This window comes from Eleginops maclovinus, chromosome 2, assembly GCF_036324505.1.
Source record: "Eleginops maclovinus isolate JMC-PN-2008 ecotype Puerto Natales chromosome 2, JC_Emac_rtc_rv5, whole genome shotgun sequence".
In the NCBI taxonomy this organism is placed as follows: Eukaryota; Metazoa; Chordata; class Actinopteri; order Perciformes; family Eleginopidae; genus Eleginops; species Eleginops maclovinus.
Genome location: NC_086350.1, coordinates 20,889,574 through 20,915,944, shown reverse-complemented (window position 1 = coordinate 20,915,944; position 26,371 = coordinate 20,889,574). Strand labels below are relative to the sequence as shown.

General features: G+C 40.9%; 1 long non-coding RNA gene across 8 annotated transcripts in view; it reads right to left on the bottom strand.

Annotated features, from left to right (window-relative positions):
• The window catches only part of LOC134877642 (uncharacterized), a 103,022-nt gene that overhangs the window by 36,703 nt on the left and 39,948 nt on the right, over nucleotides 1-26,371 (bottom strand). For 5 of the 8 annotated variants that reach the window (XR_010167596.1, XR_010167595.1, XR_010167597.1 and 2 more), the window contains exon 2: nucleotides 7,882-8,090. This is a non-coding gene — a long non-coding RNA (uncharacterized LOC134877642). Of the gene's footprint in view, nucleotides 1-15; nucleotides 5,364-7,434; nucleotides 8,091-26,371 lie in introns of those variants that run through there. The other 3 variants (XR_010167600.1, XR_010167594.1, XR_010167593.1) reach the window with 3 other exon arrangements.

Below are 26,371 nucleotides of genomic sequence, written 5' to 3'. Positions count from 1 at the left end.
AAAAAGGAAGGGGTTTAGCGGGTCTGAGCTGTCACATTTTCATAAATCATACAACCAAGAAAAATGAATTTCTTCTTTTTGGTAAACTAAGACTAGTTTGTTCTTTGCCTCGTTTGCCTGTGTGCTTGTTTAAAGTTCTCTACAACATAATGTATACAAATAAAAGAGAAATAACTGCAGATGATTTGTTGTAGGTCTAGATTTGGATCATTGTTTGGATTCAGAATTTCCTAACATTGCGTGACATTTTTGACATTTCTCTCATGACTTGAATGACAGTACAATATACTAGTATGCAGCTTTTGTTCCAAGTGCATTAAAGACTATCTATTATTATTATAAGATTTAAAAGATGGTTCAGTCTCTGTGAAATTACAATTTGCACGCTCTCAGTAAATTCTGGTTGCATCTGTTTTTGTTTTTGTTTTGTTTTTTCTGATGCCATCGCCACAGCAGAGCACTGTTGGGTTTTTAAAGGAAGTGAAGCACTTAACGGCTCCGAGTCAAACTCCAGTGACTTTCTGGAATGTCTGATGTAAGCAGAAAATTAATAGCATGCAACAATGAAAATATGTCTTAAACACTTATCAGTTGTTGATATATTTGAGCAATGTCTTTTCATTACAACAAGAAGATATTGCAAACAATTCATTCAACTGACAGCAGAATTGGCGTGTTGCATTTTGATGGAACCAGATTTATTGGAATTATAATAGAACATTTATGCACTCACCCCCTACCCAGTATGATGTCATGCACACGATCAAAACCAACAAACAACATTGTTTGAGTTTCACATCTTTAGGGATCATCCCACACTAGCTGGGAAACGAAATGTGTGTGTGTGTGTGTGTGGGTGGGTGTGTTTCCTACTTCCAGTTAAACTGCTATACTACCTGTAGGCCAAGGAGATTTTGTTCTCGCCCGTCTTTGATCTCTGTTACATTGTTGCCGTATGATTGACTTCAGTCAGAACTGATAAAACATTCCCCACCCACAATTATCACTTTTTCAATTCACATGAAGAGCGTGTTATTCACAACGGGATGATCTCAAGAGTCATAAAGGCTCCATTAAATCCAGGCATTGTATCAGATTTCGGCTGCCGGGTTAGAAATTGCATTTCTCTTTGCACTGGAATGCAACACAGATGCAAGTACTCAGCAGGATAATGTATACAATATGAAACCAAAAGAAACAAACTTATTATAAAAACCTGGTTACCGGTTTAACAGGAAGTTCATAAATAAAAAAAAAACATGAGCGCAGTAACAGAGATAAGATGTGAATGAATGTATGAATAAACGACCAAAGGTTTTCATAATGTCAAGCAACATATGTCAATAGTTATCCTCCAGCGTGACGTCAGATTATTATACGATAAAATACCATAACATCCTGAATGAGCTGTGCGCTTTCTGCCTTCATCAAGATGTGGGTATAGCTGTACAGAAAGTGGTGCAGATCAAACACAGCGGCCCAGGGCAGCTTGGATCCAATTCTACTTTGTTACAGAGGCCTGCATCTATTTTCTGACATTTACCATATAGTAAAGTCAGACGTAGCCCTTGTGAGGCCCCTCAATCGGAGTCTACAGAGGACAGAGACAATGGGGACGTTTTTAGCCGGTAAGAAAGTGCCCGAGAGCATCTGACTTCAATTGACGAGCTCAGCTTGTGTGTTCCACTTAGCCACTGGTATTCTGAGGAGATCCACGGTGCACCAGAGCCCCCCCCCTCCCTCAAACACACATGATGTCATTGAGGTTCTATCATTACAGGCTGCAGATGCTGCCGTGTTAGGCTTGGTTAGTTCCCACGCTTGTTTTTGCAGACCTTTACTTTGGACGCATTGACGGACAGAGGCTTCCTGCTGACACGAGGAATGAGAAAATAGAAGGAGAAAAAAAGGGGTTGTTCAGAGAGAAAAAGTGGACCTAGAGACAAGACTTCCTGATTTCTTTTTTAATTCCTCTCATGTTACAGGCCATTACGCAGCATCTGTCTGAAAGTCTTGTCAGTTCTCCAAGGAGTATCAATGGCAAACAGAAAGCAATGAGCTAGTTCCTGAAGCCCCTGCTGACGGCACACATGTACTTTTACTTAAATATGTTGCTGCTGTTTGTAGTGAACATCATATGTCTTTTGTACATTCTGACCTAAAATTTTGAATCATAAACAGCCATCATCATCTGTTATGAGCACAACACATAAACTATAATGGCGTTTGGAGTGCACAAACCTTCGCCAAAGGCCAATGAATCGAATGCATTCAAATGAACAGCGGATGGTTCCTTTTTACCTGAGTCAAGAAGTTGTGCAAATTTCAAGACTTTGATGTAATCATGAATTTAAGTTACAATCCAGAAAAAACAGGGACACTACCAAGAAGATGTGTTGAAGTTTATTGCTCTGAGTGTTTAAACAACACCTGGATAGCTGTTGTTCTGTCTTGAGACAAGATTAGAGATAAGATTATCCCTAAATGCAGCAAAAAGACTTCATCTTGCTATTTTCCATATGCTATGAAAGTAAAAAACATTTTGAAAATCTTCCCAATGATACTCATACGTTTCAAATGTTATTGGGCTCTTCCTTGCCCATGCTACGCCAGACTACAAGACTAGTCAAAATGAGGCAAGTCGTTCTCCATTATCCTGCCAATAACAGATGGAGCAGAAAACATAACTTCCTTGGTGTAGGTAAATATGCATAGAGAACTTTTATTTTAATCTGGTTATAAGGGCTTTACAGCATGGGTGTTAACTTTCAGATAAGCTAAACTGTACTGCAATGCCTTAATGATTTTAGCAACTAGCTTCCTTGAAACATCTGAGCACTTGGAACAAAATTCTTCACTTAAGATAAGGAGTACAGGTAATCTGGCCCTAATAGGCCATCTGCTGTTCCCACAGCCAACAAGAGGCTAATAACCTGCTCCAGCCAATCAGATTGTACCAGACACAGGCGAGATAAAGGCAAAGCAATAAAACGAAACAATCTGGTGCTTTGACACTACAAGCAAGAAAGCTCGCTATTTCGCTGCTGGGCTGGGGGCAGGAATGTGCTCTTTGAACCAGCTTTATTTAACAGCGGAGCAGCATGCGCACAGCACGCCCTGAGTCTCCGAGCTGGCCCAGGGACCGTTTGGTCCTGGCGTGGGCACCTCAGACGCGGGGCCACCGGGTCAGGAAGCTGGCATCCTCACCCCTGGCACAACTTGCTCCCCTCGGGGGCGTAGGGGCTGACACCGGGCTCATGGGGAGCACCAGACAGACAGGGGCCTACCAAACAGCTTGTGACCATAACCAACAGTGGCAGAGAACAATGAATGCAATTATTTACAAGAACACAGTCCAAGTCTCTTTTAGTCTCTCCCTATTACGCCTGTTTACTCCCACTCTCCTTTTGCGGGGCAGCATGGAGGGGCTGTGACCCTGTCGGTACAGTCGTCAGCAGGACTGTTCACAGTGCCCAGGGCTAGCCTGCTATTCATGCTTCTATCGCCAGCAGGCATGATCCGGGTCCAGCTGCAGCCTCTTTCCTACCAACTGCACATTTTGATGAGAGAGGAGGTCAGTGGAGACACATCAACTTCAGCTGTCAAACGTTGTTCAAGTGTATAATACTGCATGAAAATAAATATGGTTTTCTTTAGGTACAGTGTTGAGGTGATGTGGAAAAGATCTGCCAATGGTTCAAACAATAATACAGTGGTGAATCATTACTTTCATGCACCATTAGGAAGGAATTTCTCTTTCTACTGGTTTTACTGCAGAGAACCTGGTACACACCAACACGTTTCTGTCAGCACATGGCTGCGAGTGGTAGGAAGGAGCTGAGGCCGGAGTGGACAGAAAAGTCTGCCCAAGTATTAATGCTATAAATATATAGCCTTATAAAAGGGAATCATAAAATACAATTTATAAAATTCTTTTTTCAATAGGATATATTTTAACACCAGTACAACCAATAAACACGTCATTGATAGAGACTTATTTGCTAACAGAAATGTGATTTTTCGTAAACACCCGTCAAAGGTTTTAGATAGCGATGCAGTTTACAGTGAAAAGCTCTCTGATGAACTTTATGTTTTTCCAACATCTACTCCCATGGTTAACCTAAAATCTGCTCAAATCAGCTTACAGAGACACCCAGGTGCCTCATAACCATCATACATCATAACAAACAATGAGCATTTTCTTCTATCCTGTCTTACCATACTGTATTAAGTGCTTTTTAATTCAATCTCAAGAAATCATTGAGACTTTTTCCTTCTTTGTTTTTCTTACTGAGACATTCTCACTCAACATACTTAATTGGTAGCATGACAAAGTCATGTTGGAGAATTGCAAATCTAGCACTGCCGAGTGTCAACTACTGATTCATCCAAGACTTTGTGCTGTACATGTATGTCTGTATGGATTTTTTTCTGACACCTTGTTTTAATGTTGTTTAGGAAATTAGTCAGCTCATTTCCGAGATTGTTATCTAAATCTAGTTTGGAACACACCTTAATTGTTGACAGGGGAATATAAGATTTGTCTTCAGGTTTTCTTCAAAGATTGCCCTTTCACATTCTGGAATCATGGCTATTAATGGGAAGAATAATGAGTACATTGAGGTTTGTGGGGTCTAAGATATAAAACAGGCCTAGTGATTCAGACGGTGATAGATTGGTATAAATCCATCTTAGTTTTGTGGTATCTGAATTACCCCTTCAACATAATACTCACCAAAGAAAAATGCATCTTTAAATTTGCTAAATGTGTTATATAACATAGAACACTGTCTATCGGATCAAGGTGGAAGTCCACATCACCTGCTGCAATGACTTTATTGTGACTGAGACCCCAGCGGAACAAGATGGCCTCCCCATCCCCTCCACACTGAACCAACTCCAGCTGAGCAAACAACACACACTCCATGCAGAAGCTATGGAAGAATAATAGCGCCCAATATGTGTACATTCACTCTGTACATGTAAACACAAAAGAAAACATGTGCAGTCTTTCATACGCTCACGCTTGCACACATACAGTAGATAGATTCAGTGAGTTCCATTTTTCTTTTCCCCTGTGGCTCTTGGCTGTGGCCCTTTAGGAGCCTCCAGATGAAGAGAGCGTGGAGTGTGGCAGAGGGTCCTTCCATAAACAATAAACAACAGTTATCTTGTGTGCGACCGTCTGTGTCAAGAGGCACACAAAGCCAAGCCCAGCATCTGAGAGGCGTCTGCTCCTCTTTCCGCCTTTGCTCTTGTCTCTTTCAATGGCTTATAAAAGTGTGGATGTGTGTGTACGCCCACGAGTGTGTCTGTGTTCACAACACAGCACAGGGCTCCTCTGTATTGTATTCTGAAGCTGGCTGGAAGAAAAAAGGCAGAATTAAGAGTGGCGTGGGCAATAGGAAGAGGGCTGCCAGCACACTGCAGAACTGCAGGGAGCTCCCCCAGATCCCAGCTGCCCAGGACTGGCTGAGAGCTTCAGGCGAGTGCCAGGCTTCCTCGGCCCTAATGGAGGTGGGCCAGAGAAAGTAGGAGGAGTGGGAGGTACACGTCAGGAACGAATTGCCAAAAATAATGTCTGGGCCTATATAAAGAAGGTCTTGGGAGACACAACGCTGACATATGCAAGAAACTTAATTTGTTGGCAGGTCAGAAACATCAGGGGCAATTTTTTAGCAATTTTCACAGAAACCAAAACAGAGTTTGCAAATCATAATTGGTTATATAAGGTGTTCATATTTTATAAAGCACCCAACTTCCTGATTAGCCCTATGACATGATCTTCCAGTACCGGTGGCCTGAATACTTTTCCTTCTCGACAGAGTCTGGCAACACAGTGGAAAACAAAGTTTATCTGGAACTGTTTAATGCATTATTTGTATAACAATCAAGGAAGTGAGTTTATTTTGCAGATAATTACAGCTTTTGTTGCGTCGATGGCCAAGATAAGCCAGGGTTCCGAACCATTAACTGGTTGTGCTTTTCCTGGCAAACACTCAGTTTGTAATGCACAATGCACTGCAAGAGTCCTGGCAGCTGGAAGACCCTAACATAAGAAAGTAGGGCTCCATGAAATGCACAATATCAATCAATCAATAGAATCTCCAAACAACTGTTGTGTTTACACTAAGTAGTACTTTAAATCATCATGAGATACCGCTCACCACAATGGTTCCCACCCTCCTATCTCTCAATCCCCTTACAACATAATAACAGGAGTCAAAGAAAATGGACGCCATTAACGACAACAATATTCAAACCATATGTAAAGCCAAAGACTGACCCGACTCCCACCACACACTGCAGGGTGATGCCATCCAAAGCGATTTGTTGGCCATGAGAGTTGGGGACCTACTGTACACAGTAATAATTACAGCTGAGGTAAGAGCGTGTGGAAAACCCCCGGCTGGTCTAGACACTTTTGCCCTCTGAGCTGACCCAGGGGCAGGCCGGGGCGCTAATCATGGCACTTGGCAGACAGCAGCATTTTTCCTTCCTATACAGAGGCAGGTAATCACAACAGAAGCACATCCCTTCGCGGTAGAAGGCCAATGAGCGCACGCCTGCTTTGTCCACTCTAGGACCAGTTGGGAGACTATTTCTGTGCTTCTGACAGAAACAAATAACCCTTGTGTCACCCTGCCTGTCAGCCTCACCGCCTGCTAGGGAGCCAATGTGGGTGTTGGTCGTCATTGTGCGCTCGCACCCTGGGGCCAGTGACAGGAAGTGAGCTGTACTATGACAAGGGGGAAAACCATTCAGGCTGTTAACACAAGGGTGAAAGGATACCCAAATATGTGGTCTTGAAAGGTCAGGAATGGAACTGTGTCTAGCATCTTTGGTTTTTGAGATCCTCAGATCTTGAGGAAATAGGGATATTTTTAGGATCCTGGAATATTCTTAGTATCTCCAGTTTCCTGCCACACACATTTGCAGCATTACCTTCGACCATCAGGGCCTCCAGATTTGCTTCCTAGGTCAAAGTCATGACGTATCCTAAATGCGTTTTCCAAAACCAAACTAACCTTCCTTTCGACAGCTGGACTTTGTCATGACCAGTGGGGGCCATTTGAATGCATTTTATTACCACGGTTTACACTTTGTTGCACATCTGCACTGGTAATGGATTGATGAGGATGTCATGTATGCTATTGTTGGACATATTGTTCCATTATCATGAGGAAATGGTGGCTGGAAAAATCTTGGTCCTCTCCAGTAGTCAAATGTTATTTTCTGAAAACTGACATGTTGGTCATTGATATTTTTGGTTTAGGTATTGAAAAATCAGTATCAATCAACACAAAAACCGAAGTTCCTTGTACATTGTAGAAATTGTGTTAAATATGCACCATATTGTAAGCCTGAATGTTACTCTCTAAAATTCAGTGATTTCATTCCACATGGAAGCTATAGGTAAAGATGTTAGAAAAGCATCAAGGAAGTTGTTTATTTCACAATGAAAAGCAGGAAACATTGGCAACTGCCAACAGTTCCCACAGTCAAAACAGGAGGTCCCAATTTCAGTGGCCACTAAATAGTTTGGGGACATACATGTGGAGGACTTAGTGACAGATCTCATGCCAGACCATTTTTCCTCTTTTCCACAAGTCTTGAGAGATCTGAGTGATAAATGTACCTAAGCACAGACGGAAATATCTCATTTCCTCCCAAGCTCAAGCCCAGAGACAAACACAGAGCAGGTATGGAGCTCAGGTGGCGTCCCTCTGCAGATTGTCAGATTTTTCATGCACAAACAATTACATAAATACAGATGAGTAAGTACAAGTAACATGTAATGATCTGGTGGAAGTACACACAGTATTATTTTTAAGGGACTTATTCAACAAATTGGTTAAACGATAAAACCTTAAAACCTACATTAAAAGCTTGGGCTGGTAACAGGTGGGCTGATATCTTCGCTGGTCATTATGATGTCACCCAGGTGTGCCAAGAAATAGTTTAACCCAAGCATGAGGTCCCATGCAGGGCCAAAACAGGCTCTCTGGTGCTGCTTCTTTCTGCATCATTCCTCTTGTCTTCATAAATACTTTCTGAGTGGAGTTAGATTTCCACATCTGGATGGAGGTCTGTGATAAAAATAATACAAGAGAGCAAATTTAGATAAGATATATTGCTTAGGAAATTCAAGACAGAATTATTGCTGTTGATTGTATGCACACAGACATTTTTTCTTCTTCTTAATGCTTCTTTTGGACATATGCTTGCAGTGCTGTGAGTGTTTTCCCCCCTGTTTCTCTCAGCCCTGTGGACTCCCAATGCTTACAGTGATCTAGACCCTTTGAGCCAGACCCACCAGGCCTAGCCCACCATGGCATTGGCACCGGCACAGCCAAGCTGACAATTATTATCTACCTCACTGCTCTTGCTAGCAAGCTGACGGGACAGGCAGCATTTGTCTGGCTAGAGTATACAGTATCTGTCAACCTGCGTAGGGTCATTGAGTGCATCCTGATCCCCACTACCCAATGTTAATAGACACAATAAGACCCATCTAGAATAACTCCAATTCATGGGTAATACTGGGGACACAAGTCTGGTTACTTTTGTAGTACTAACTTTCATAACTTTTTTTGAGGAAATCAGAAAAAGAACTGTCAAAAAGCAGCATTCATTTCATTAGAAAGACACTGAGACGATGTGGCACAGGAAACCCACTCTAACTGACAAGGGCTGTGGTGTGAGTCATCCTGGGATTTACTGATAATGTGGTCTCCTTCAAAACCTCATCCATCTCTCCTCTTATTACTGACTAGTGTCCCCAACATCATTTCCATTATCCTGGGAAGCAAGCAGAAAAGCCTCATGGACTAAACAGTTAATCATAATGGACCTGCATGGAACAAGTTGCTACTTTTTCTGAAATTAACAACAGCCGCCTTCATTTCCACAAGTTCTGGCAACATAATCATGTACCTTTATGACTCAACCGCAAGTAACAAACCGATCTGGGTCTGGCTGGGCAGGAACTTCTTCCTATAAAATGACTCATGACTTTAAAGAGCCTTCCTCTAAACCACTGTCAGCTAAGACTAGCCTGTAGCTTTTTTGAAGACCTTTGTGACTCATTGGGGAGAACGCAGTGCTGAAGATAGGTCAGGAGCAGGCAGGAGGCAATAGAGAGAACAATTAAATGCCGATAATGACAGATATGGCCTGTGACACAGATGGGCCAGGACTGTTTTAGATAGACAACCTCCTCACCAGTCTGAAATTGCAGAGTAGTGCTCTCTGGAAGGGAACTGAACTGATGCATCAAAGAAAGAAGACTTATGGACTTACATTATAGCCTACAGATGGTGCAAATTGGTGTTTTGGTGTGGTGATGCATATGACTGTGTACAATAATTCATCCCCTCAGTCAAAAGCGGAAATTATTTTTAAAAGCTATAACTGTTGTCATGTAACACGTCATAAGTTCTGGTATTGTTTGACCCAAATTATGAATAACTTTTGACTCCTGAACTGGGAACAAGTTAAAAAGAAACACATTAGCTGCACATAAACATCTGAAAGAATCCAAGTGTTTTAGGCGCGTTACAAAGTACTCTTTTTAGTGGTTTGGGACTGCCGTGACAAGTGGGTGGCCCAGCCCTGACCCCCATTCATCTCAGTGAGATACAGTAGGCTGAGTTGTGGGGGGACATTTAAATGCGCCACATCCCACAAACATGAAACACACAGCGCACACATTGCAGAGGTCAAGACACAGCTCAACCACAGTTTGTTGACCACTTAGACTCTTTCATCTCTGGATACATCCACCTTGAAAAGGACAGAAACAGACAGAAAGCAACAAACAGGCGATTTGCAGGACCCTCAATTTGTTCTACATTTTTTCTATTGCTGAAACCCAACAGTTTTTTGGTTTATTAGACCCAAGGAAAAAAGTCTCCCCTATCGTCACCTGCTTCTTCTGACCCTCACAACAACTTGACTCACCAAATCACAGTTCCTGATCACTCTGAAGTTGCTTCTGTCCGTTCAGTAGTTCAACTTCAGGACAAATAAAGACTGAGATAAGAAACAAATTCATTCAACTCTGACCACACTATGTCAACCAGAAAATATGCAGAAAATACGACAACACAAACATCATCTGCAAGCGACAATTCACACAGATGAAACACCCCTGATAACCCCTAACTCTCTCCATCTACAATCTTTAAAAGCTGAAAACATCAAAGCTTGGAACAGTGCTGCATTCTCAAAGTCCAAATGATCACTTGTCTCAGCTTGGATGGGATCCTAGAAATGTTTGACATCCATGTCAACGAGACAGGCAGGCTCATTCACACCAACTCACTCCTTCCTGGCGCAGCTTTCTTGTTCTCACAAGACCAGATATATTCATAACTAAACAGTGGTCAATGGCAACGACATAAAAAGCTTGTGATTCATAAGCAGTGCCAAAGGGTTTTCCCTGCTAACGTTCTCTGTTATCACTCAGTTTAAATGTCAAAATATGTGAGTCGTTGTCTTTCTCTAAATACAAACACCAAAAACTATTTGTGTTGTACATGTGTTAAAACAAATTCAGTGATTGATTGGATTCTGCGAGAAGCAAACTATTCTGTCAAAAACAGACCTGTGGAAAGGGTTAGGGTCACTCGTGGCAGACACAAACGGTGGCTAAAAAGCAAATGAATAAAAGGAATGGCAATTGGTTGCACTACATTAAGCAGCACATACTTTTTATCATCCACAGTACAACTCTGATCCAAATAACTTTAGCCATGTCAGTATTATGATTATTATGTTTACTGTGGTGCTTTTTTTTTTTACCTTTTCAGAGGAGTTTATGTTTTTGTCTTGGTTGGTTTGTTCTGTTTGTTTGTAGGCAGGATGACCTAACGACTAATGGCCCAATTTTCCTTTAAATTGGTGGAATGTTGGAGCATGAACCAAGGAAGAACCAATTACATTTTTGAAAGGATCCAAATTACGGGGCAGATTCACAAAATATGTTTAACTTTTGTCAACATTTAGCGATACTGAAATAGTGCTGCATTCACGTGATGTCAAAATAATCGATTAAACGAGTTCCTGAAAACGTGGCTTAAAGGGATAGTCCGGCGAAAATTGACCCCAGAGTCTTTTCCTGCATGAAAACTGATCAACTAAGCCCTCCAGAGAGTTTTTTTTCATTCATCAACCAGTATTGAGCTTGCCCGGAAAAACCGGGAGCAACGCTAATAGCCAAAATGGCTTACAGTGCATTCGATCGGGGCAGTGCGCAGAATGCTTCCAAAACGGCATTTTAACCACTAACATTGCTGGAAATAGCACCAAAACCTCTGCAGTAGCATGAATAGGGTCCCTACACATAAAACGGAGCACCAACAACGTAGTTTGCAAACCAGAAGTTTATTAAAAAAAACTTTTTTACAAGACTCACCAACTGCCCCCCATTCCAGCTCCTTTCCAAGGAAAGTCCGCACAAGTCGATTATCAAATGCACCGGAGATCAGTTCAAGGAGGAATGTTTTAGAATGTATAATTCCATGGAAATTCATATCTAGTGATTGTTGACACGGAAATGAAAGGAGTTGCCTGTAACTTACATGCAACTCCTCTCATTGGAATGATACATACATTTCGCCAGAGTATCCCTCTAAAAACTTTATAGTTGGAACAACTGACATTTCAACATGTTTGAATTTCACAAATGGGGATCAAAAAAGCTATTCTATTCTATACCCTGAACAATCACACTACGACGCCTTTTCTTCTTAGCATTCATGTGGTGTGAACATTATGAAATATTACATGTATTACCACACCAAAGTCACATTTAGCCTTGGCAGAGGTCGTGCTTTTCAGGTGCCATTTAGTTTATCATTGATTATCACTAACTTTAATTTTCTGGTCTTCAAATGATTGTGTTATTTTTTGTTGCATTTTACGAAATTATTTAGAAAGCTTACACAACAAAATAAACACATCTAGGTACATAAATTAACGACATAACAGTTGACTGACCGAAATGAAGTAATACAGTAGATACAATATTAATACTCAGGTATACATTAATTCTCAATATTTACCTCATGTTCCTAAATCTTCATTATAATGTTATATACTTTGTTCTAAGATATGCATTTGGTTGCCAATTGTCATAGTTGTAAATGATTGGGGTTGTAAATGATTGGGCATGATTAATGGGTCATTATGTTGTTTTCTACTTCCTTCTGCTCTTTGTCTCTCTTTCTGTCATATCTTGGACACACATTATCCGTCACTCATCTCTTTCTGCCTCTCACTGGCCCCTGGCACAGTCTTGAATATTCATAACTGTCCTACGATGAGCATGCTAAATGGGTGTCAAGATGATTTGGCAACATGACAAAACTGGATTGTCTTTGATAAGCCCCGACTTGAACCATAACAAGGCAGCAAGGAGGAAGAGAGGGATGGAGAGAAAAGACATATTGACCCCAGAGCATTTTTTGGGTGCTTTGCTGAACCAATCAGATCCCGGGGAGCAGGGCTGTTGGAGCCATGACTGGGCAGCAATGGAGAGGTCAGTAGGGGGTTGGACCCCTGTGATGGCCCTGGGGGTGAAAGTCATTGTCAGCAGGCTTTAATGGGTACCAAAATTCCTAAACTGACCAAAACCTGTGAACGATTGAGAAACGAAAGACATTTGTGATTCAAATAGGGCCTCTGGGGGCTCCACCATGAGGTCTGCAGTTGGAAAAGCTTCTCAGAGGAAACAAACCCAGACGGATAAGCCAACCTGGCCCCCTCTCCCCCTTCCCCCACTTTTGTTTGCTGCATATTCATATTTTTACATCACAAAACTTTGGGATTTAGCTTAGTTTAGTTCGACTTTAGCACAAAGCAGCTTTCATTTGGAAAATAAATCATTTGATTCATTTAGCCATAAGGGGAAGTGAATAATCAATGGTGGGAAAAGAAAGCACAGTAGCATGAATTACTCTCTTAAATGCAAAGGAATTCAATCTTTAACAAAGTAAAAACCCTTTGTTTGTTTATTAGGGGACTACATTACATTCTCTACCACTATAAAGAGACGGCCAGTGTGTAACTTCAGAAGGTAATAATTTCCCTTTCTTTGTTTATTTATTTTTCCGCTCGTATTAGTTTGGCATAAGCTACACAAGCCACCTCTGAGCTTACAGCAGCAATAATAGGAAACAGTGATTTCTTTATTTGATAGTTCCTTTGGAGTAGTCCAACTTTCCTATAGGCACTTTAGACAAAGGCCAGAGCGCTGAGCTGTACCGACTGTTTGCTTGTATATGTTCACACTGTACTTTGTGCGGCTACAGATGTCCAGGTCTAAATGGAAACCAGTTCTCCCTCTCGATAATGTGTTTATGATTTAACATTCATAGCTCCCCATAGGCAATTTCAACAAGACTATCCTTTAAAGCAGCCTTTTATCATCTGTTGTACCCAGATAGGATTAAGCTGTTGATCAAATTGGGGCTTTAAAATACATAGACGACTACTGACAATAGGAACCTTTTCAATAAATGTTTTCATAGGGGGTACTGACAAATATGTATAATTTTATCCATCATAAAAGGGAGGAGTCGGGCACAAAAAATAAAATTATAATACAAAACAAATATTTATACATCAAGCAACACAAATGAGTATGCCATCAAAAAACAGGATTCAGTCACTTTAATAAAACACCAATAACCTGTTGAATTTAAACATTTAGTTTGGCGGTGCTCAGTCCAATTATATAAAACATGTCGCCCACATCAGTCAGTGAGACACTAAAAATGAGGAAATTGGGTCCTTGTTTAAAAATACCAATGTTACCCTTTAACTTTAGTGGTAGGTGAAGCCCTCTGATCTGAGTTTATACCCTAGTTGCAACATAAATCATCCCATGGGAGGAGTGGAAGGCTGGCACGGCAGGCTTTGTCTCCTCCGTTAGCCTCGCAAACTCATCTGCCCTCAGCGTCCTGTCACACAGTAAAACCCTGCCCGGCCGGGACGGGAGACAAAGACCACCAACAACTTTCAGAACATCCTATCCCGCAATCTGCGGGATAAAAAAAAAAAACCTCAGTGGAAATCACAAACCTGCTCTCTAATCTTCACTTAATCTGCCCCCCCTGTTTGGCTTTATCTGTCTTTTGTTATCAGTGCTGGGACTGGAGAATGGCAGGGGGTCACAAGGGTAAGACTTCTTTTCCAGCATCTGCTTAAATCGAACGGAGGCAGGAGAGCAGAGCTACGCAGGACAAGGGGGCCTCCCCTTACTCAACTCCTCACCCCCCCCCCAGCACCCAACTCTGATATTTTTGGAAGTCTTTTTTCCTTGCCTCTAAAACCCAAATAAAGTATGTGATGGATGAGTGAGCAGAGGCAACACCTCCCCCATCAATCTAGAGCTAGCAGAGTTTTAGGGAGGAGGGGGGGGGGTCCCACAGGCCAGGACCCAGCAGCATGCCCCCCCATGTCTTGCTCACACACATCCACTTGACAGACACAAGCACATATCACAAAGATGTCATGCACATCATCCACCAATCAAAGCATGGGCATTAAATGACAAACAAGCGACATCTCAAAACTTAAACCTGCAGCAGTTACAAAGATAAATTACTATATATACAGCAAATCATCACTTCAGCATTATGATTTTCTCTTCTGTTATTATTGTTTGTGTTTGAGTTAAATTATTATTATTTAATTTGATTGTATTCTATAAACTACTGACATTTTTTCTCTTTGTTGGAATTCAACAGACACTGGAATGGCTGCCATAGAGATAAAGACTTAGGAGTGGTCTCTTACATTTTTCTGGAGCTGTATACATTTCATACATATTCATTTATTCAGATTTCTGGTGAATATTTGTGCTTTCTTTTTTTGTGTGTTTTGATTTTTTTGAGTGCAAACTATTGTCTTATTTGAATAATGGTTATACTTAGCTTTTCATCGCTAAATGATACCATGTTATTGTGTACCAACTTCCTTAAGTTGAGAGAAATAAACCCTGGCTATGCATTGTGAAAACTTAATAACAACATTTTTGATCTGAAATTGTCACCTCAGCACAACAAGTTTACATGCTTCTTGAGTCAGTGAACCCCCTCCCCACGCTCACAAAGAGCCTGATTCCAAACAAAATAATGTGAAATTGCAATAACCCAGACAGGAGGGGGACAAGTGAAGGGGGAAAAAAGGGCAAGAATAAAAGCAAAAGAGAGAACAGGAGGGGTAAAGAAAAGAGTTTTCAGAAAGGAGACACCAAATGGTCCTGGTTAGTGGCAGCAGAGCACACAGAGATCTGAACAACAGTCTCCCTCTCTTTCTCTCTTTTAATGCACCACCAGCACAAGGAGAGAATTCCAAGAGAGTGTCGTCACCAGGAGCAAGCGAAAGGCAGGGAAGTGGTTTTAAAAGAAAAAAAGAAAACCCTGGTTTAAGCCTCTGGGTAAGTTTGTGGGTGGTTTGGTGGGTGGCGTTGTATATATGCACTATATATATATATATATATATATATATATACTATGTGTGTGTGTGTGTGTGTGTGTGTGTGCGCAAACGTGCATTAATACACACAGTGGGAAGGTAGATAGGCATTGGGGGTTTGACTGCATGGGAGGGTTTCCTTCTCTTATGCACAAAAGGTACAAGATCTACATTATGCATGCAAGAAACCAGACATTATTAACTGCATCTGTTCACCCCATATAAACTGAAGTAATGAGGTGATGACGACCTGATGGATTGACCCCCACTATTTAGAGAATCACCATGCCATACCTTGAGGGAGCAGCCAATGAGGTACACCTGCAAAATGTAAACAAATTCAGCCTTACTTTGTGAATTATATTCAAATCCATGGTCATTCTTGAGGTCCTAGTTTGGATTTGAATATCACCACACCCCAAATATAATTTTCCCACGACTCTCAATGTAAAGACTGTGACATGATTCCTGTGACGGACAAATTAAAACGTACGCGCATGGATCCGCAAAACTTTGCAAAGAGGTGAAGGAGGTTATCTCATGCATCATCAAATTTCAAACCACCTACTGTGCTCATTGCTCCGTCAGACCTCTGACCAACTACTTCCTCTCCTGTCTAATTCAAAAACATAAAGATAAAGTAATAAATGACATTCATGAAGACCAAAGGGACAAGTAGAACAATAAATATACTGCTTTGCATGCTTTCTTATTCTATAGTCATATTCCTCTGTATCACCACTGAAGCTTTTTTTAATGGCACCCACTACAATCCCAACCAAGAACTGTGAGCCCTAAACTTATTTCGCTGTGTAGTACCTTTACAATACTTACATAATTTTAGTTTGGACTGTATATTAGTCAGAGGTGGTGAAACAGTTTACCAGACTTTAAATTAGAATGCCTAAAAAAATGTACTCAAGTGAATAATGTGAACTAACCTGAGCTGTATGATCCCAGTTTATGAACAGAAGGAGACAAGATGAATATGAGACGGGAGAAATCAGTCTCGGTCAGAGCTATAGCTTGCAATGGCAGTTCCCCATAAACACACAGCTATGTCTATTAAATTGGTCTGATGGCTTATGGAGTGGGGCAGGAACGAGTTCCAGAACTCTGAGATTAGTTATAATTTTACAAGTTCAAGTTCCCTTATCTAAAAGTTGAAGTTTATCGTTAAACACCTGCATTATGGTCTGTGGTTAACATAGGCTTAAGATGTTCACAGTTTGTTGTATGCCCACCAATACGTCAATTAGCCCCTCCACTCTTGAATGCCAAAGAGTTTCAACAGTGCAGTTACTAATTTGTGAAAAAATAAACTACTAAACATCATCGTTTTGACTCAAACCTGCCTCTAGCTAAGCAGGGGTGACGCACAGCCATTGGACCGCGATGTAGTTCTTTTAAACCCGAACTCTCGCTTTTTACTTCTGCCGATTGCATTGACGCTTCGAAAATGTGTAAAACCAACTGTTGAACAAACTGCCTTAACTATCATAAATGTGTTTGCCACAGAGCTTATTTTTCTCCAATCAACAAAAATCTAACAGGGGAATCCCATTACTTTATTCTCAAGGGAACCCTTGCAATGTTAACTTTCGAAAATACGTCATCACCGCACCATTATTCAGCCATAATGCACCTAAACAGATGCTGTTCCACTTGATCAGTGGTGAAACGATGCATGTAGGTTTTTGTTGTTGTGATGAACATATATGCATGCGCACAAAACAGTTTACATGGCAGTATGCATGTGGCAGGCAGGAAGAACCTCCAACAAACAGAATTGTTGAGCCTGGGCTTATTTGCAGCCAACACAGCCCCGAAACTGTGGCGATCCAACTCATGTGCAGCCAAACCAGATTCATCAGACTCCAGACTGCTTGATGTGGGGATGGCAACCCCGTGTTGTTGTTGTTGTTGTTGTTTTTGTTTTGTTGGTCAGGCAAGGGCTTCCGGTGTTCTGAAGCCACACATTATCAAGTCAGTGGTTCTTTCAAACTATGTGTTTGGATACAAAATGGGCTGCAGGCTATTTGCTGTCGGGTAACCACATGACAAGATAACTAATATGTTTTAAGGAGCTTGAGGTCCAGGATAACACAATAAAAGTCACTTTAGACTCCCATGTTGGTGAACGTTCATCATACTTATGACATTAAACTCAGAATTCAGGGTGGAAAAAAGGAACCTACAGCAGAACTAAAAATACTGGTTATCACAAGCACACGAAGAGTGGATCTAAACATAGCCGCAAACATCTGACACAGCGAGAGAGAAAGAGAGATGGATAGATAGAGATGGAGAAATAGAGTGAGAGAGATAGCCTAACTAACAGCTGTGAACATTTTCCATTTGAAGTGAAACATTCCTGTGTGCTCGTGGCGTTGCACACTCCAGCGGGCTTCCTCTCAGCTCCATGTGGTATTTGTCCCCAGCTAAGATCCAGAGAGTGGGAGAGTGAGCTGCAAACTTTCCCAAGGATACCATCCAGCCACATGCCACTCTCGCCCTCCCTTTCAGCACTACGGCACCGCTTTCCTCTCTTCCCACTCTCCTCCTACACTCCCTCTCTTCCCCCCAGCCTCCTCACCACCACTTGTGGCTAACCAGGACATCATTTTCATTAACAAATTGCTGTGATTGGGGAATCTTTCTATTCTAGTGAAGGCCACACATCGTCATGTATACAGCCTCCAAATAAGCACTTCCATATCATAAGAAATGGTGAAAATATTGAGCCATGCTAGCAGAAATGTCTGGTCCGTCAGACCGCAACTGTGGTCTAGAAAGAAAATATGTCTACAACTATTAAAAGGATTGGAATCACGTTTTGTACAACAATAATGGTCGCCATTCACAGATTCAGGGAAAATGTCAACATCAACACGTTGGATTAGAACAACATTTTTGGACCATGATTCTCAGAGGATGTACAAAATAAACGGATTTGGTCATTCCCTGACCTTTCTCTGCAGAACCACCATGATGTTGACATTAAGAGTGTTTTAGGGGATTACCATAACATTTTGTTCACATAACCAGTTAAATTGCCATCCTTTTATAAGGTCATCATTACATTTTCCTTTACTTTACGACCAAAACGAATGACACTCCCCGCACACAAAAGTTAGCATATCAAATCCGATGTTGAACATGAGATCTGTAAACATTAGCATGTTAGCATTTTTGTTTTGCTACATTTTGTTAGGAAGTTAGAAAAGCAGTCGTAATATTACTTGTTCTGGTGTTCTTTTCCCAATAATGACCGCTTTGCTGTACATTATCCCACTTTTTAAATGGCCAGATACTAAACAAACTAACAACTTGACTCCCAATATTTATTGAAATGATTTAATTGACTTAAAAATGATCGTTTTTCTGCCACTAAGAAAAAACACCCTCCATTCCACTGCGCACCAACGGCAGTAAATGCGATAAACCTACTTTACGGCAGCATTGATCAAGGTTTTCTTTAACTGTCAAAGTCTGTTCACAGTTTCTGATCCACTAAGGAGTCCTTAAAAACTGCAGAGCCCAAACCGTGTTCCTGTTCCTGTCTGCTAATGGTGATTTATCTGACGTCCAGCGTTCTGTCTTTTAACATCTTTTCCAGTCACTATAGTCCTTGACAGCGGTCTGTACTACTGTATCAATAACCTGTTACATGTTCGGAATTGACCAATCAGAATCGAGTATTCAATAAGCCGTGTAATAAATATTGTTAATGGTCCCATTCAACGTTGTTATGACGATTGATACCCAAAGCCCAAGTAATGTTTTGGGACGAAACAGTTGGATTGGTGCATCCCTAGATTTAGTACCTCACACATTCTTGTAACATTTTCGGTGCAACAAACTGATTGGCGATCATTAATTGTGAGTTGTTCAATGGCTACTGTTAGTTATGGCTTTGAAAAGCAATAAATGGATGCAAAGAGCAAATGTATGGCAGAGCAATCAATGTGAAAATAATTTGCAATTGATCAACCGTTTACATTTGTACGTCAAAGTTGACCAAGGTGGAAAGTAATATGTTCTTCACCTTCATCAGAAAAATGTAAATTCATGGAAAATAACTGATAATGAAAATACAAAACATCTGCTCAAGATACTGCTTTGACTTCCCTACCTTTGAATATATTGTACTATGACAGCTTCTATTCTCTATCTGCCAGACCATTTTATATGTATTTCTATATCCCTGCAGTCCCACTTTATGTCTTTGCACAACAAATGAACTGGACCTCTTTCTACTCTCTTTATCGCAACATCCAGTGGCCTTCAAAACTGTAACTAAAATATGTGCGTGTGTCCACAGGTCTCCAGTTGTGTGGGTAACATGACGCTTCGGCCCCAGCCAGTTGACGCAGATGGTATGAACACAACAGCAAGAGGGGAGCTGAGGAGGGAGTGTTGTTATCACCAGCTGGCTCAGTGGCTCAGGCGGAGCAGTCAGTGAGCAGAGTGCAGCAACAGGAACGCGTGGGTGTGCATGAGGCTGTAAGGAGGCCCCTGAAGTCTGAGAGGGCAAGTGTTAGGATTGTGTGCACGAGCATTCACATATTCTGCTTCTAGGTAAAGTGCGTGTATCCACATCTGCATGCTTATTCGCGCATGTGGCCTTTAATGCTCCTCAACGTGGTGGGCCACACATGACGTACTTGTAGCCCAGAGCATTTACTATGACCTTCATTATGTTTGTTTGTGCAGCCTTCTGAGCGGACGCTGAGAAGCATATACTTGTTGCTGTGTTGTTTTAGTCCTGATTACCCAGCGTTTAATGTCTAAATGTTACAGCAATTTGCAATCATCTGAGACAAGTCAATACAGCCAGAAACTATTGCTTGAAAAATGTTTTTATTTCTCCTTGATGGGCAGTAAGGATAGCTTTTTGTTGTTCCAGACTGATAATATGAGGACCAGAGAGCATTCAGTCTGCAGGGAACATGACTAGAACCCCTGAAATTTGGGTATTTGGATGCTTTACATTATCGCCTGTCTGAGCTGTTGCATCTCGGGGTCTCTTAGGGATTCATACCTTAAAGGAGCAAAGGGCCTCTGACAGTTGGGAGGATGCAGCCATGAGACCTTGCGTACCAGTAAAACTAAAACAAGAACACATTTCCCGTAACATACATTGATTCCCCCTCCCATTTTGACTGTGTGTGCGGTGAGCGTCTTTGTGTGGCCTTATGGTGTTACTGAGTTCACACACTCACAAGTCTGGCTGGGAGTTTTCTGAAACATACACTGTATAACCTTTAAAAGATGAAACAGAAAGCTACTTTAAAACCTATCAAATATTTAAAAGTCTGTTTACAGTTTAGCTGTAGTTAGGCCTCTGTAAAGATATGACAACACATAATTTTCCGAGTGCTCTCTTTCCAAGCCGACTCTTCTGTTTCCACATAAATCTTTCCATATTTACATCTCGATTTATAAAAAAGTCCAAGGCCGACATTCCCTTTCTCCCATAGTGTCATCCCACCCTTTCCTAAAAGCATGCTATTGTTAGCACGTAGCATCATCGCAGCCTAACAACAAAAGGGATTGTCCAAAACAGAAAAGGGAGGGCTAAAATGTAACATCATCTCTATTAATAGCTTTTTGATGTCCAAATTCAGTTGCACCTCCGTCTTACTACATCTTTAAGAGAGCAGTGTTACATAACAGAGCAACCCCCCACCCTGTCCCTTCCTTTGCACATGTTTCAGAGTGTGACTGCCATGAGTTGAACACTAAAAAGGGGGACACAAGACCCTCTGAATGATCAGAGCTCAGGGAACGTGCTATGTCCTCACAGTACTTCATTCCTCATCTCTCTGTCACCCTCCACCCTCTCCCCCAGGCAGTCAGCTGTCCCCAGTCCACAGACAATGGGACTGTTCAACCAAAATAGTACCTTGTTTTAGCCGGGCTTCCTGCCTGTGTCCTGGCCTTGCAATATGTCTTGCCCCTTATCAAAAGGGGATTTCAGAGGATTTTTTTTTTTGGACGTGGTCCCCTCGGTTGACTTATCAATTGCAGATGGGGGAGCTGTGCAGATGCTCTTGTAATATCCATGATGTGCAATATCACTGCCAGTGAATATAAAACCTTGTGCAATATACACATGCGCAATTTACCCTTTATCCTCTTTCAATTTATTTAAAATCGGTTAACATTACCAGCTACTTCAATATTTTTATATTATTACCAGATAGAGTAACGTATCATTTTAATATTACTTAAATGTACTGCTACTTAATTTTTTCTTATCTGATATTTGTTTTCTTTTTTTGTTATTAATAACATGTGCATACTTTTTTTTTAAGTCTACTCTTTTTGCATAATCTGCACTCTTAATGTTGTGCCGTACATTTCCCCATTGCGAGACAAATAGAGGAATTCTGATTCAGATGGGGGGCTTTGGACTGATGGACGCAATGCAGTCAAGAATTAGATTAAAGACTAAGGGACACAGGAGTTGCGTAGAAGCTACCAATGCTAGCTTCCTCTTTAGCTCATGGTCGGTTAAAATGCACTTGCAGCACGTCAAAACAATGGACTAACTCTCACAGCTGGCATGTAACCCTTTTTTTTGAGATTAGTCGACTCTGACCAAATTAGACCACAGACAACAGTGCTTCATGTTGCAGGAACAACAACGGACACACATGCTGTCAAAAACAGGCTGTGCTCACCCACAGAAAACACAAATGGCAGCTTTAAATAGGCTTAGAGACTGAAAATTCCCCTAGAATCTTTGCCTGCAGAGGGTAAACAAAGTAAAAGGAAGTACTGTAAGAGTCATCAACATACAAAACATGAGAAAATATTTGCATTATTCTTGTGCCGAGTGACAAAACCCAAACGGATTCAAACTGATGTGTTATCACTCAATGTCTTGCAATATGAGGAAATACAAAAAAACACATCAACATATTCTACTGGTGGTTCATTTTACAGACAGTCACAAGCAATAATTTAAACACGTCTGTGTTCCTTGTTCATTGTATTTTCAATTACATACATCCAAGACACAAGAAAGGTTTTCTTTAAAAAACACTTATTTTAAAGCGTAGGAAGAAACTGCCATCATTACTACGGGGAACTTGATTAAAGTATCTTATCAGGTTTCAAAATCTTTCACATTATTTTCATTTGTAACTGGAAAAAAACAAAACAACGGAAAGTAAACAAACCAGAAAGTAGGAGTGCTACAATTACGCAGTCTGGGCATGTTATCGTCGGAAGAAGCAGTGTTTTGTGCTCATTCACGTTTGAGTTCTTTGGCTTGGGGCCAAGAACTTAATTGCAATAAAAAAAAGGCAAACATTTCATCTGGTAACTGGCCTATTTTCCTCCTGTCCACAGCGTTGCATTCTACTACAGCTTTATTTTGTTAAGCCTGTATGATAGCTGTCATTCTGTCATAACACGAATCTGCACCGATCATTTCAAGTTCAACACGACTGAGCTAATGAGGGCTCCGACCTCCATCACGTTCAGACCTGCAACAGTTTTTTGAATGTTCATCAAAACAAAAGCAGCAGCAGCAGTGAGAAGAAACAAAAGCAAAACCAGTTTTGCAGTTGAGGATTTTGCAAACATGGTATAAAAAGAGCATGAGACCACATGAAGGACTGAGGGTAATATGACACTGCTCTCCAGATTTCTTAGAAAAGCAACCCATCTTTCTTTCTCCAAAGCTCTCTCTGAAGCTCTCTATGCTCTCGCAGCCTGAAGACAGACCCTGTCCTCCCCAAGGGTTCTGCTCAGTGCAAACCCAAGAAAGAGTTTTGCTCTGCATTGTGTAGAAGACATGTTGTGAAAGGTTTTGGCTCGGACCCTCTGACAGCAGTGGGGGCTGTCTGTGTGAGGGCCTCATTCATGGTTGTGGAAATATGATGTGGTGAGTAGATGCATATGGGGCTGTACATCTCTCCCCCTTTCTGTCTGAAGTGCATTCAAACCACGTCGTCCTACTGAGAGCTTTATTACGCTACCCAGGGGAACACATCGTCTCTGTGGCTGCATCGTGGATCTCTCCGCGGACTCTGCCTCTCTCTGGTTCCTTTCTCTCTTTCTCTTACACAGTGCAGTGACAAACTGGGAATGCACCTTGTCTATCTCTTGAGGACCACCAGGATTGAACAGCACGTGTCCTATCATCGGCAAATATCCCCAACTCATCCTGCCACCACGTCTTTAGTTTACTGTGGGAACTCTCGGGAGAATATACTTAGCTTAGGCAACAATGACTTTAAAAGGACACCTCTGTCTTTTTATATCACATAACTGTCAATAAAAAAATGATTTTGTTACTTGTGTTACATTAAGGTAAAAATAAGTCTAACGTCCCCTTTCGCAAGAGCTACACTCCTAGGATAGGAGGAGCTAGTTCATGGATAAGGAGATTGAGCAAAAATAGCAGTGTGTGCAGAGATAAACAGGCTTGTCGCAGCATACATCGTGAAGGAAATGTTTTGCCCCTTTAAAAGTAAAATTGGTATCTTTCTGAAACGTAATTAGCAAGATAAGCAAGGTAACGTATGGTGGCCGACATGAGACAGGACAACTTTAGCAGGCTACCTGGACCAGTGGTTTGCTGCGAGGAAACTGAGCTAAAAAAAACATGTCTGATTTCAAACAAAGAGCAGAAAAAGGAGGTCTTGTGTACAATATTGTCCTATTAGATTACGGATTTGTGCTGATCTGGGCATATATGAGGTTTAACTTTTTATTTGTATTTATTATTTGTCATTGAACTGATGATGCATCTCAGGTTATATCCTATATAGAGTAGTCCAAAAGAAATGTAACTATTTCATTTCAGCAGTAAGCAATTTCAAAGTTTCATGTTTATTACTTTTTTTGAGCAACTAGCCCAACAATGCTTTTTATAATACAAAAAGGACACTGAATACTTTTGGGACAGCTAAGGGACAATACCAAGGGGGATTTTCAGTTGTATTAATATATTGCTTTATTAAGAACATCTAAAATATGTGAATTATATACGGTCAATGGTGTGAATGCAAAAAAGCCGGCAGGTAAAGATTTAAATGAGATGTGTGTGAATGTGCACAATAAAAGAGGCAATGGAACATATGATGTTGTTCCATGTGAGCTTCAAAAGATGAATACAGCCCATACTAAAAAAATAAAAATGCGAAAAATAATTCCAAAATGAGTCTCAAGAACAAAGCTCAAGCATCAGTAAGTATACTTGTCTCTCCAATTCAAAACAAGTAACACATACCAGCAGTACTTGGGATAAAATGCATGCCCCATACAATTAACAACAATTGGTTGCATTCCCTTAAGAATTTTCCCAGACAAAAGTGCTTGCCGTATCAATACTGTCCCTAGCTCCCTCCCTCGCCTGCAGTGCCATGGTATCATATCTGGCCTCTTTGTGCGCAGGGGGATTTCCAGCCGCTGAAACGGTGAGCCGGTTGGGAATGGGCAACCGACCTCTGGGCAGCGTTTCTTTAACTGTGTGGGAACGGAGCACTCCGTGTGGGACCGGGTGACACATGACGAACGCACACATACATGGTGACACGCTGACACAGCTGGTGTGACAGTGAAAGCGACAGGGCAGATTTTAAATGACACCGGGCCAAATTGTAGCCTCTTGTTGTATCAGCCTAGAGTGTCAGTTTTACCTGACGTTCACACAGTGGCAGACCTTTTTGTGTGGAAGTGACAGAGCCTGGGGCTGATATTATTTTTAAATAAAAAGGAGCTGTTGAATAAAGGTGGTAAAACACTGAATAAATACATTTCTCTTTTAAAATCAGTTTTTTCCCTGATAGGCTCAGGGCAAGGCTAAAGGCTAATGAATGCTCTGCCTGTTTTTCGGGTGAGTTAAGATCCAAATGTCGAGGATATTTTATTATTTCCCACACGGAACGTTTCAGAAATAAAACTGTGTATTAATTATTTCAACATCCCCCTGGTCATTTTTGAGCTCAATAAATTAAATAATAAACGGAATGTTACCGTTGAATATGCAGTGCAGAATTCCCTGGTTCATATACAATTAAGAACCAGTTCTTATTCTAAACCAAATCTTAACTTATTTGGCTACCGTCTATAAAGTGACAATAATAAGTCAGTGTTTTAAAGTATTGTGATTCAGATACAACTTTTCTGTTTTGTCTCCAAATCCTAACTGAAGAAAGAGCTGACTTAAAAGGATGATTGAGTATGTGAGCGTCCATATTGGGTGAATAGGCAACAGCTATTTATATTCAACGCCTCAATTCATGAATTGTACTTTAAATCCTAATTTCAGTGTTTTTTTTCAGTTCTTGCACAACCTCATATTTAAATTAAAAGTTGCAGATTTGGCCAAAATGTAATTGTAAACTCCAACTACTATTGGAACAGTGTCAGCATCGAGGTCCACACTCAACTTTTAAAAAGTTGCAGCAAAATAATTGAATTACTTCAGCAAATTATGTCTGCAAAATTGACTTGCCAATTAAAAAAAGATTTCAGTTTGCGTCTCAGACTGGTGCATATTTTATAAGCCTGAAAGTCACTTGTGACTGCTCTGTAGTGAGATCAAATTCTTTACATTCTTTCTGATCAAGGGAATTATAACTACTCAAAGATGCATTTTAAGCTGTTCAGTAGATCATAATGTGCTTGATATATGGAATGTATCAGAGAATAAAAATATGTTATGACACAAAATCTAAATTCTAATATTAAATTGAGTATCTTAAAATTACCCTTAAATCGTGCATTAAAGGTCTCCTATTATAGTATATTTGAACAATATATTGAAGGGCAATATCTATACAAAACATGTCTGTGAAATGTTTTGCTCAAAATACCAAACAGATCACCCATTGTAGCATGTCTCATACCCCTCTAGTTCAGC